This window comes from Ceratosolen solmsi, unplaced genomic scaffold (assembly GCF_000503995.2).
Source record: "Ceratosolen solmsi marchali unplaced genomic scaffold, CerSol_1.0 scaffold1, whole genome shotgun sequence".
Taxonomy (NCBI): Eukaryota; Metazoa; Arthropoda; class Insecta; order Hymenoptera; family Agaonidae; genus Ceratosolen; species Ceratosolen solmsi.
Genome location: NW_011948415.1, coordinates 13965706 through 13975032, shown reverse-complemented (window position 1 = coordinate 13975032; position 9327 = coordinate 13965706).

Genomic DNA, 9327 nt, shown 5'->3' with positions numbered 1-9327 from the left:
TTTGTTAAACGACGTCTTTATTGTCCTTCATTGGCAATTTTCGAGCATAAAATTTTTGAAAATGAACCACCTCCATTTATATTCTATCCCCTTCCTCCTTATTTCTCTAATCCCCTTGGACATTTTCCAAAATAAAAATATAAAAAGCATTCGTAATAAAAATGCTAAAGTCGTAAAAGGGAGTTTATTTCACCTCGCGCTCCAACACACGAGGAAAACCAAGTAGAACAAATCGTGCGCTGGGTGAGAAAGCGCGTGTCTGGGTAAATTTTACAAGGGGCCAGCAGTTAACATTCGTTAAAAGGAGTCAACCCTTTCTGCTAGTCGAATTTTTTTTTTCCCTCCCTAGTCCCCCGAAAAGGCTGACCAGCCCGTAGCTTATTGCCAGCCAGGCCAACCTTTCGCATTATTTCGTCTTAACCCTTCCGTATTTTCAGATTTTTTTGCCCCAGTTTTTATATCGTTTTTTTTCTTCGCCCGATTGCCGCGTCTCTTGCCCGGGGTAATAGGTACGCCTTTCTTGACCTAGAATAAGAAAGGGGTCCGGTATCGCTTTGGGTCACAGGGTTTTTGCATTCTCGGTCTTCGATCTTCTGTCGGGCATGTGCTGCATCGATTTTATAAACTCCTCCGAGTGCCGTATTTATGGCACGGAGTTGTTCGGAAAAATCGAGAACCACCCGGGACGAGCACTGATGCCTCATCAGAGCCGCGCGATCCCTTTTCTCTGGAGTTTCAAACATGTTTGGCATAAAGCGAACTAGTCATTCTTTTTTTGTCTTTTTTTGCCCCCCCCCCCGCCCCACTAACATTTTCATTTCGAAAGTCTTACGCAGGTTTACGAAACATATGTATGTGTAAATATGTTGACGATTAATTTTAATGGCAATCGGGCACCGAGAATTTCTTACGCTGAAAATGTCATAGCTCATTGACATTTCTCCAGTCGTTGTTGACTAATTCGAATATCGGGAGAATTATCGGGAGAATTATCAACTCGATTCGATCGATCAATTTTGAATAGCTTAGTTAAAGCCAGAATCAACGCGTGTCCTATAATTAATTCTCATTGCTTTAGATTCGTGCCAATTTTAATGACGAACACGCCGTAGCGGAATAAGCCACTTCATTAATTAAATTTCAATGACGCTACATAGACGCGTGTCAACAGTGTCCTAAACAATGTTTCGCTCGAGCTACATTGCCTTTGTAGCAATTTGCGACAATTAACAATTTGCGACAATTGAAGCTGCACGTTATTTCGACAAGTGCACACTGTAAATAATATAAATTATTGGACGTTACTTTACACGATTACGCGATTATATGTATTACGATATCGCATCGAGTCTCCCAAGACCTGTAAAATCTAAATTATCGATGGAGTATTTTTAACGCGCGTATCACGTCATCTTTATAACGATCATCGTCCCTTTGTAATGGGCATTTTATTTCCATTCGCACTCGCATCCATCTTTGGCAATTCAAAGGAAATTGCATTACAATGATCGATAATACTCGCATGCGGATTGTCGAAAGCACTCCGGCCCGCAAAATGGTTAATCGATCGTTTGATCGGCGCGGCTCGTCGATATTTTTGTCCCTCGCACGAACGTGCGCTACCGACGCGAATTGCAATTGCACGCGCGCAATGAGCCCGCGCCCATCATGGATAATAAATAAAGCCTCGTTGCTTTTATCCGCGGACTCGATATTGCGTTCGACTCTCGCGTGTCAAATCGACCGAATGTTACTTCATCGTTAAACGCTCCTCCCTGCTCCAGCACTACAACATTATCGAACGATATCGACATCGACTACGGCAATTGGTTATGGGAATTAATCTCACAATATCCCGAGGGGTGAATTAGGGATACGTATGCAGGCCGCTCAATGGGATGAGCTCTCGAATTGTGGGAAAATTTGGACCAATTGATTGTAGACAAGGTGATTTCTCATGGCAATCGTGTTGTGACTCGAGCTGGTTTTATTTCATTAAATCGAATCGCTTTCACGCTTCGTTCGAGGGCACGGATTTTCCGTTAATAAGCTGCGACGCAAAATCGATTTTTTCTGTTTTTTTTTTTTTGTTTCTCTCTTGTTTTTGGCTTTCCTTTTTTTTTTTTTTTTTAAGAGGATCGAACCGTTATCTATGCAATGTTCACCATGGCACAATAATATGGCACATACGGCTATTTCTGTATAAGTTCGTTAAGCTTTTTAAATACCTAACGCTTTGCTATTCTGTTGAATATATTGGGTCATTTGGGTCGAATGCTCTCACGAGCAACCATTGAGCGCGGCACATTTTCAATGTGCGATCGATGCATTGTCCATTATTAAATGGAATCTCAATGTGAAATTTAAAACGAGCGTTCTTTTGATTAATATGACACAGATAAATACGCTGAGAATGTTTCCATAATAATTGCCCAAACACCACTATTATTCGAATAACAATCCAATAAGGCTTTTATAATATTCCCGTAGAGGCGAGACTAACCGGCAAATTTTGTGCTCAAGTCACGCAATAATTATCGCGTGAATCTCTGGGCTTAATTGTAGGAAGATTATATATTGCGAAAAGACAAATGAAAATAAGGAAACGTTTAATCTACCTTACCGATACTTTCATAAAACGAATAGTTAATAACAGAATTATCGTTACATCATCGTTAGTTATAGAATAGTAGTTGATGGATAAAGATAAGTTAACGATGATTTATCGGACTATTTGCACAATGCTGATATACATTTATCAACCTGCACATCGCCTCCATAATCCAATAAGCGATTTCAAATCTTATTTCCGATCGCAGGATTTTTATACGTACCAAACACACTTTGTGCATCGAGAGCTTAGCATATTTCTAAAATGCAGCTTCGCATAATCTCAATACATCTTGTCCTCTTCAATCTTTAATCAAGCTTCGTTACCATAACGAGGGCCGTGTACCGAAACTCTAGTCATCGCTCCACCAATCTCGTACTACGCAATAATGCCTCCTCCTTTCGGCTTTACTGTAACCTCCCCCCTCCGTCCCACCCACGGACCGCCACATCTGGCCCCATCGGTCCCTCCTGCCTCACCGTTTAAATCGATCGCGCCTAAGAGCCCGTTACATTAGAATCCGAATGGCGACTTCTTCGTAATTAGGATAGGCGAGGGGCGGCCTTGAAAAGTGGCTCGAACACGGTAGCGCCTTGTGGACGTCGTGCGACAATGTCCACAGCCGCAGCTTACCGGGTTGAACATGTTGCGGAGTTCGAGGGAGCGCGAGCAATGTGAGATAAATCGTCGCACCGTAGGACCTTGTCGCCATCGTTGTCCTCCTTGTCCTTCTATCGGCTCGGCAATCGACAACGACCTCGGCATAGAACGCCCCCTAAGAGCGCCAAGGCGATCTCGTGAGGAAAAAACAATGGCTAACAAGGCCTCCTCGCGCGGAAAACATGTCCGTGGTATGCGGGGAGGGCCCCCGTCGGTCTACCGCATGCGGTAATAACGGCAGACCTCCGCAGGGCTTCGGCCGACACGCCGGCCGCAAACCGACAGCCGAAGAATGGCGGCGGCCGTGCCGCGATAGGGATGTTACACCTCGCGGCGAGAGGGCCGGAGACGAGAGCTCGACTATTACTACTCGGGCAGCGTTGGCACCGACGGTGCTACGACGGCTGCGGGAGCCGCTGCAGGGGGCGGTCGTAAATTTTTTCAAAAGCCGAGCCGACGATGGGTTTATGCGTTTATGCGTTTATGTGCGAGAGGCCGAGCATCACGGGGCCCGCAGCACTCGTTTGCGGGCCTCCCCGGGGTCCGTCGATCGGCCCACACGGAGGCGTGCGCTCGATTATCGCGGCCCCCGCTCGCAACGAGGCCTTATCGCTTTTATAAGTGCTCATACGGCCGCGAGAGACGATTTGCTTTTTTCCTTTGGCTCGAACGATTACACGTTGTCCACGTTGGAGCACAACGGACCGACTGAGTAAAATTCAAATTTCGCTGTTTGTGGTCGGGCGGTGGGAGGGGGGGATGGGAGGGGAGGAAGAGATACATTCTGAAAACTTTGCTCATAGCGAGGAGTTTCGCTTAATGGGCTTTACGTAAGTGCTCCTGCGAACGAAGCTTTTCTCAAGCAGATTGATAGAGTTGCTTGAGAGAGGGGGGTTTTTTTTTTTTTTTTTTTTTTTTTTTTTTTATTTGCCTTATAGCACGGATGCATAAGGCAATGAATGATACGAGACGGTGGAAGTTGAGAGAGATCAACCGGGGAACATTCAAATGTACGTACATCCGTTTATTCTATTAATGACCAGATTGGTGATATCGATACGATGATCGATAGCGAGCAATTTTCACGACCTTCGTTGCATTTTATTTTCTCCGCTGGATTGTCATAGGAGATTCTTTTCATTACATTAAGAAAATTGTTCAAGTCAGCACACTACTTTACGCGCGTATAATCAGCGAGTTTATCTCTCAGGAATGATCGTATTGGATGACGTGTTTTGGGGTCCAATGTCTAATGTCCAATCATGTTGGACGGCGATTGAGGTTGAGCCGCGGAAGCTTCTTGCACTTGGCTCGTGGCATTACGGAAATAGAAGGGAACGATGTAATAATGTAAATAAAGCGAGAACGTGTAGTTTAAGTAGCCGTCGATGTAATTATTGTTGTATACTTTTGTCCTTCTGTTTGTGCCTTCGTAGCCCCTGGTGGATGAAGAAGTAACCGCTACGTAATACCGGAAGTAAACGATCGCCAAATAAGAAATTTAAGAATGAATAGCGAGATAAATCCGTGCAGTTGGTACAAGTCATATAAAAAGCCTTTGTGAATTTTTTTTTTTTTTTTTTTTTTTATTTCGAAGCTATTTTTATTATGTATTTTATGAGAGATAAATTGCGCCGTAATTCTGGGAAGTCTAAGCGCGTTTCACAGTAACCCAACGATCGATATCGAACAATTCGTAAAAATGTACGTAAGAAAGGGAACGTAGGAAAGGGCGCGATGGTAAATAGGTATCGTTGGAGCTTGTGCTCCTCGGAGCGGCCGTTTACATCCAGCATAATGGGGATGTTTATTTAAGAAAGAGTTTTTAATAATTCGGTGATTAGGCGGTTGGGAATCCTGGGCGCGGTTACCCTTCCCGAGCTCTCGGCTAAAAGTGCAATGGAGTTGCGCGCACCGATCGTCCGTAAAAAGCGCGACGTTGGCGGAAGCCGTTGAAAAAAGAGGCTCAGGTCAAATAAAGGAAGCAAATAAAACCTCCGGGAAGTCTGCGCCACTGTGCGCCGCCTTGACGACGAGCGGCATAATGGATGGAAGTTACTTGTCGTTGAAGGGAGGCCATTCTAGCCGGTGAAAACGTCTCTCAGCGTGGGCAGTAAATCTCAAAATGGTTTTATTTTGGTTTATTATCTGGCCCTCTGTAGCGCACAGAGTATCGTCTCACTTTGTCTATCTCTCTCTCTCTCTCTCTCTCTCTCTCTCTCTCTTCGAGTGCACGACTATATTTGCCCTCTTGTAGTTGTTGAACTTGCAAACACATTTTGACAATATCCCGTAAGTCGACGCAATAACAACGGCATAGAGATCGAGTTAACTCGGATGTTACCTTTATCTCTATCTCTCTTCACTTCTGCCTCTTCTCGCCCTCGCTTTTTCATTTCGTTTTTCTAACTAGAATTCCCGAAGTTCCTCCGACGCCTTTCTCCAGGGCGCATTTCTCTCACCTCGGGGTGACGCCTCGATACTTTCCTTTCCATTCAATTTCCAATTTGGTCTCCATTCATCTCATACGTTTCCGAGGACCAAATAGGCGTACGAGCTATTGCCGTGGCTTCATCGGTTTATGGCGAAGAAAGTTACGGGACATTTGCTTGCTCAACCCTTTTGTTCCCCCCTTTGTTAATCCGGCATTTAAATTCCAACGCTTTTTTCGCAGACTTTTTTTTTTTTTTTTTTTTTTTTGGTTTGTTTTCTTTTTTTTCCAACGGAGTTGCGCGAAGACTAGGGGCGAGCGGCTCGTGAATTTACAAGTTGGAAAAGAGAGAACCTTTTCCTTCGGCTCTCGTTCTACCTAAATTATTACTTTCAATGGAATTAGAAAACTTTCCATTTTCATTAGCGTTAGATTATACATAAATCTTTGTTGGATGGAGCAACAACATTATCCCACAAAGTAGGAAGAACTGCAAACTCCGTTATTTCAAATTCGCTTTTGTAATGATTCGAATGTGTAAATTGCAATAATTATTTTTATACCGATTGCACTTAGGTTTTCGCCTATTTAACATAGCTGCGCAAGGTCTTAAGCCTCGTTTGCTTATTGCGCTTTTTGACAATAGATAACGAGTTCACGAAGGCCTGCATTACACGCTCCTACAAGTCTGGCTATTTATTTAAAATTAATAATTGCTCTTGAGTATTTTAATAATCAAGATTATAGACAGATAACGCTAGTAGGTAAATATTATTTATTACTACGAATGTGCAGGCCACGTTTAAAAGTTTAAAGCAAAATGATGAAAATTGAAGTTTTGAAGTTCAATCAATTTTCGTCTACTCTGATTTTAGATCTTAGAATACTTTACTACATATTTCATAAAGTACATTATTAGGAATAAAGTTTATTATAATAATCGAATAATGATTTTAACGGATAATAACGACTGTTAATAATTGTTCGATTGATGTTAAATAAATGAAAATATCTTGATGACAAATAGAAAATGAAAATCGAAGAGTTCATTTATTATTTATCAAAATGTTTATTTGATTAAACGTTCTTTTATATTAATAAAGCTCTATTTGAAAATAGTTTATTTATTATGCTCATAATAAGTACTCATAATATCATTAAATTATATGCGACATAAACGGACTTTGTATTTATCTCTACTTATTGGATTGCATTATAATTTTATTTATCTTATCTTATTACAAATTAGTATTGGTATCGATGTGCATAATTATATTAAAAACGAAATTTTCATTATCAATGTTCGATAAGAACGTGCGTGTACATTAATATTTGTTTAATTAAAATTCTCTATCTCTATTCAATTCGAATCGACGTTTATGCTTGTGTACAAATCATAAATAGCACGATAAAACTTGAAATATTATTTTCTTCTCTTTCTATCGGTGAGAAATACCTTTATAAAAAAAAAAAAGTACAATGTTCTATAAACTATAATTGCTTCGACGAAAATTTGTAAATAACATTTTGAAGAACATTAATTTTGATTATTAGTTTTAACATATTAGGCGAGTGAAGAATTTTTTTTTTATCTTTTATTGAATTTTTAAACCACCATTATCATTAATTTGTGCAATATCATTATTTTTTTCGTGTACGCATTGATAATCGATATAGCGATGTCACGCGAAATAATGTTCGAAACGACGTATCATAATATGTAATTATGACGGTGCACGTATACATTTATCGATACATTTATCAAATAATTATTAGCAAAATTTAGGGAAATTACAGTATTATGCGGTTGGGGATGTGGTTCGCTATGTGGATAAATGTCATACTAGCGTGTCCTGATTTTTCTAATTTCAATCTAACCGATATTATCAGAGAAGAGCTATGTTTCGCGGTAATGAATAACGTATACTTTCCGGGACAATTTTATTAGATTTACGGAAAGCTATCGACCAATTATTGTCCTAAGGTCCACCAATTAAGTAGACCGTAACCCTACAAAAAATGACAAAGGATTTTTCTTTTATTATTTTTCTTTTTTTCTTTTTACTGACAAGAGCTATTGCAAGATATTTTACTTATCCCTCAACGAAATAAAGAAGAGGCGAATAACTTTGTGAATATTTTGATTGTAAGCCGAGTGAGAGTGTAAGACGGACGTTTAATCTAATAATTATAAAATATGTCTCGATGTGTCGAGGCTCGCGGTATAACGTAATAACGCACTACTAATCTCGATATGCTCGGTGAAAAGCTCTGTAATCGAAATATGTGCCATAAAGGGGAAGGAGTTCGTGAGGCAGTGGGTTGCAGCGATCGGGAGCCGCGACTAATAAAGGTGAGAATGTGGAGGCGTGCGGCTCAAAGACGCGTGGGACGGCTTGGGGCTGACTAAGTTAATTCAATCAGGGAGACCTGATTCATTGTCCAATATCGGACATCGTAAATCCAGCCAAATAAATTATTGTCGGGCGGGCGAATGCGGCGTCGCGCAGGCGCACACGATACGACGAGTATATTTAAGGGAGCTCGCCGTACGGGCTTTGCTTTGCCGTACTTGATTGGCAGTTCAACATTTCCATTTATTACGTTCGAAGACTTTTACAAGAATCGACCATGTTTTTATTGAAATTACTGCGGAGGATCACTTTTATTAGGCATGAATCAGCCCAAATTGATTGGCTAACCATATTAAGGATTAATTGCTCGCGGGCTACATGCCATGCAAGATAAATGTATTTAGCTCGTCATTCTAATGCTTTATAATGTTTCTTGTATTACGCAATTTAGACTTTTCTGTTGCGCATTAATATACTCGTCCAATAATAGCCAATACAATATAAACGGGAGGCAAAGTCGTTGGTTAAACACTGGCGATATATCAGCCTATCACTACTCCATCGACTAGGCGCCTAATACAATTTTATAAATATTGAATTATCATGCTCTCTCTCTCTCTCTCTTATACGCTTATTTATCTTTTACATTGTATCACATTGTATAAAACATATTATAATCTGCAGTAGCTTTACGTCATATCTGAGCTTATTTAATCTTCTTTAGCATAGCGTTATTAAAAAAGAAAAAAAAAATTAAAGAAAAAAATGGCTCGAAAATTTTCTATCAAAATGATTGAATAAAAGAAAAATAATGTGAATTAATATTAAAACGTTAGTTGTAACATTGGGCGTCAATATTTTACGACATTTACAAAATTATTGCCTCTATTCGATATGAAGATTGGCAGCATAAATAAGAACATCTGCCCATTCAAAGCAACGAAATGACAAATAAATTATAATCTTTATCAATAATTATAATGCTCGGATTTCTTGTCCATATAAATACTCTATACTTTGCCTCTAAGCCATTTCAATTATATATATGGACGCAGTAAAAGAATTCTTCTACGACTGAGCGATACCTATTGGCTCGTACAAAGTTAAAGACAATATCATAAAACGAAAAACATATGACTTTGCGAGGGAGCTTTACACGCTTTTCTAAAGCATTCGTGTACTTAGCTCTCTTTATGCCCATAGGGCCCATAGTTATCGAACGAAGAGTTTCGATAATACGAGGCTTAATTACGCAAGTACTCGGGAAATTG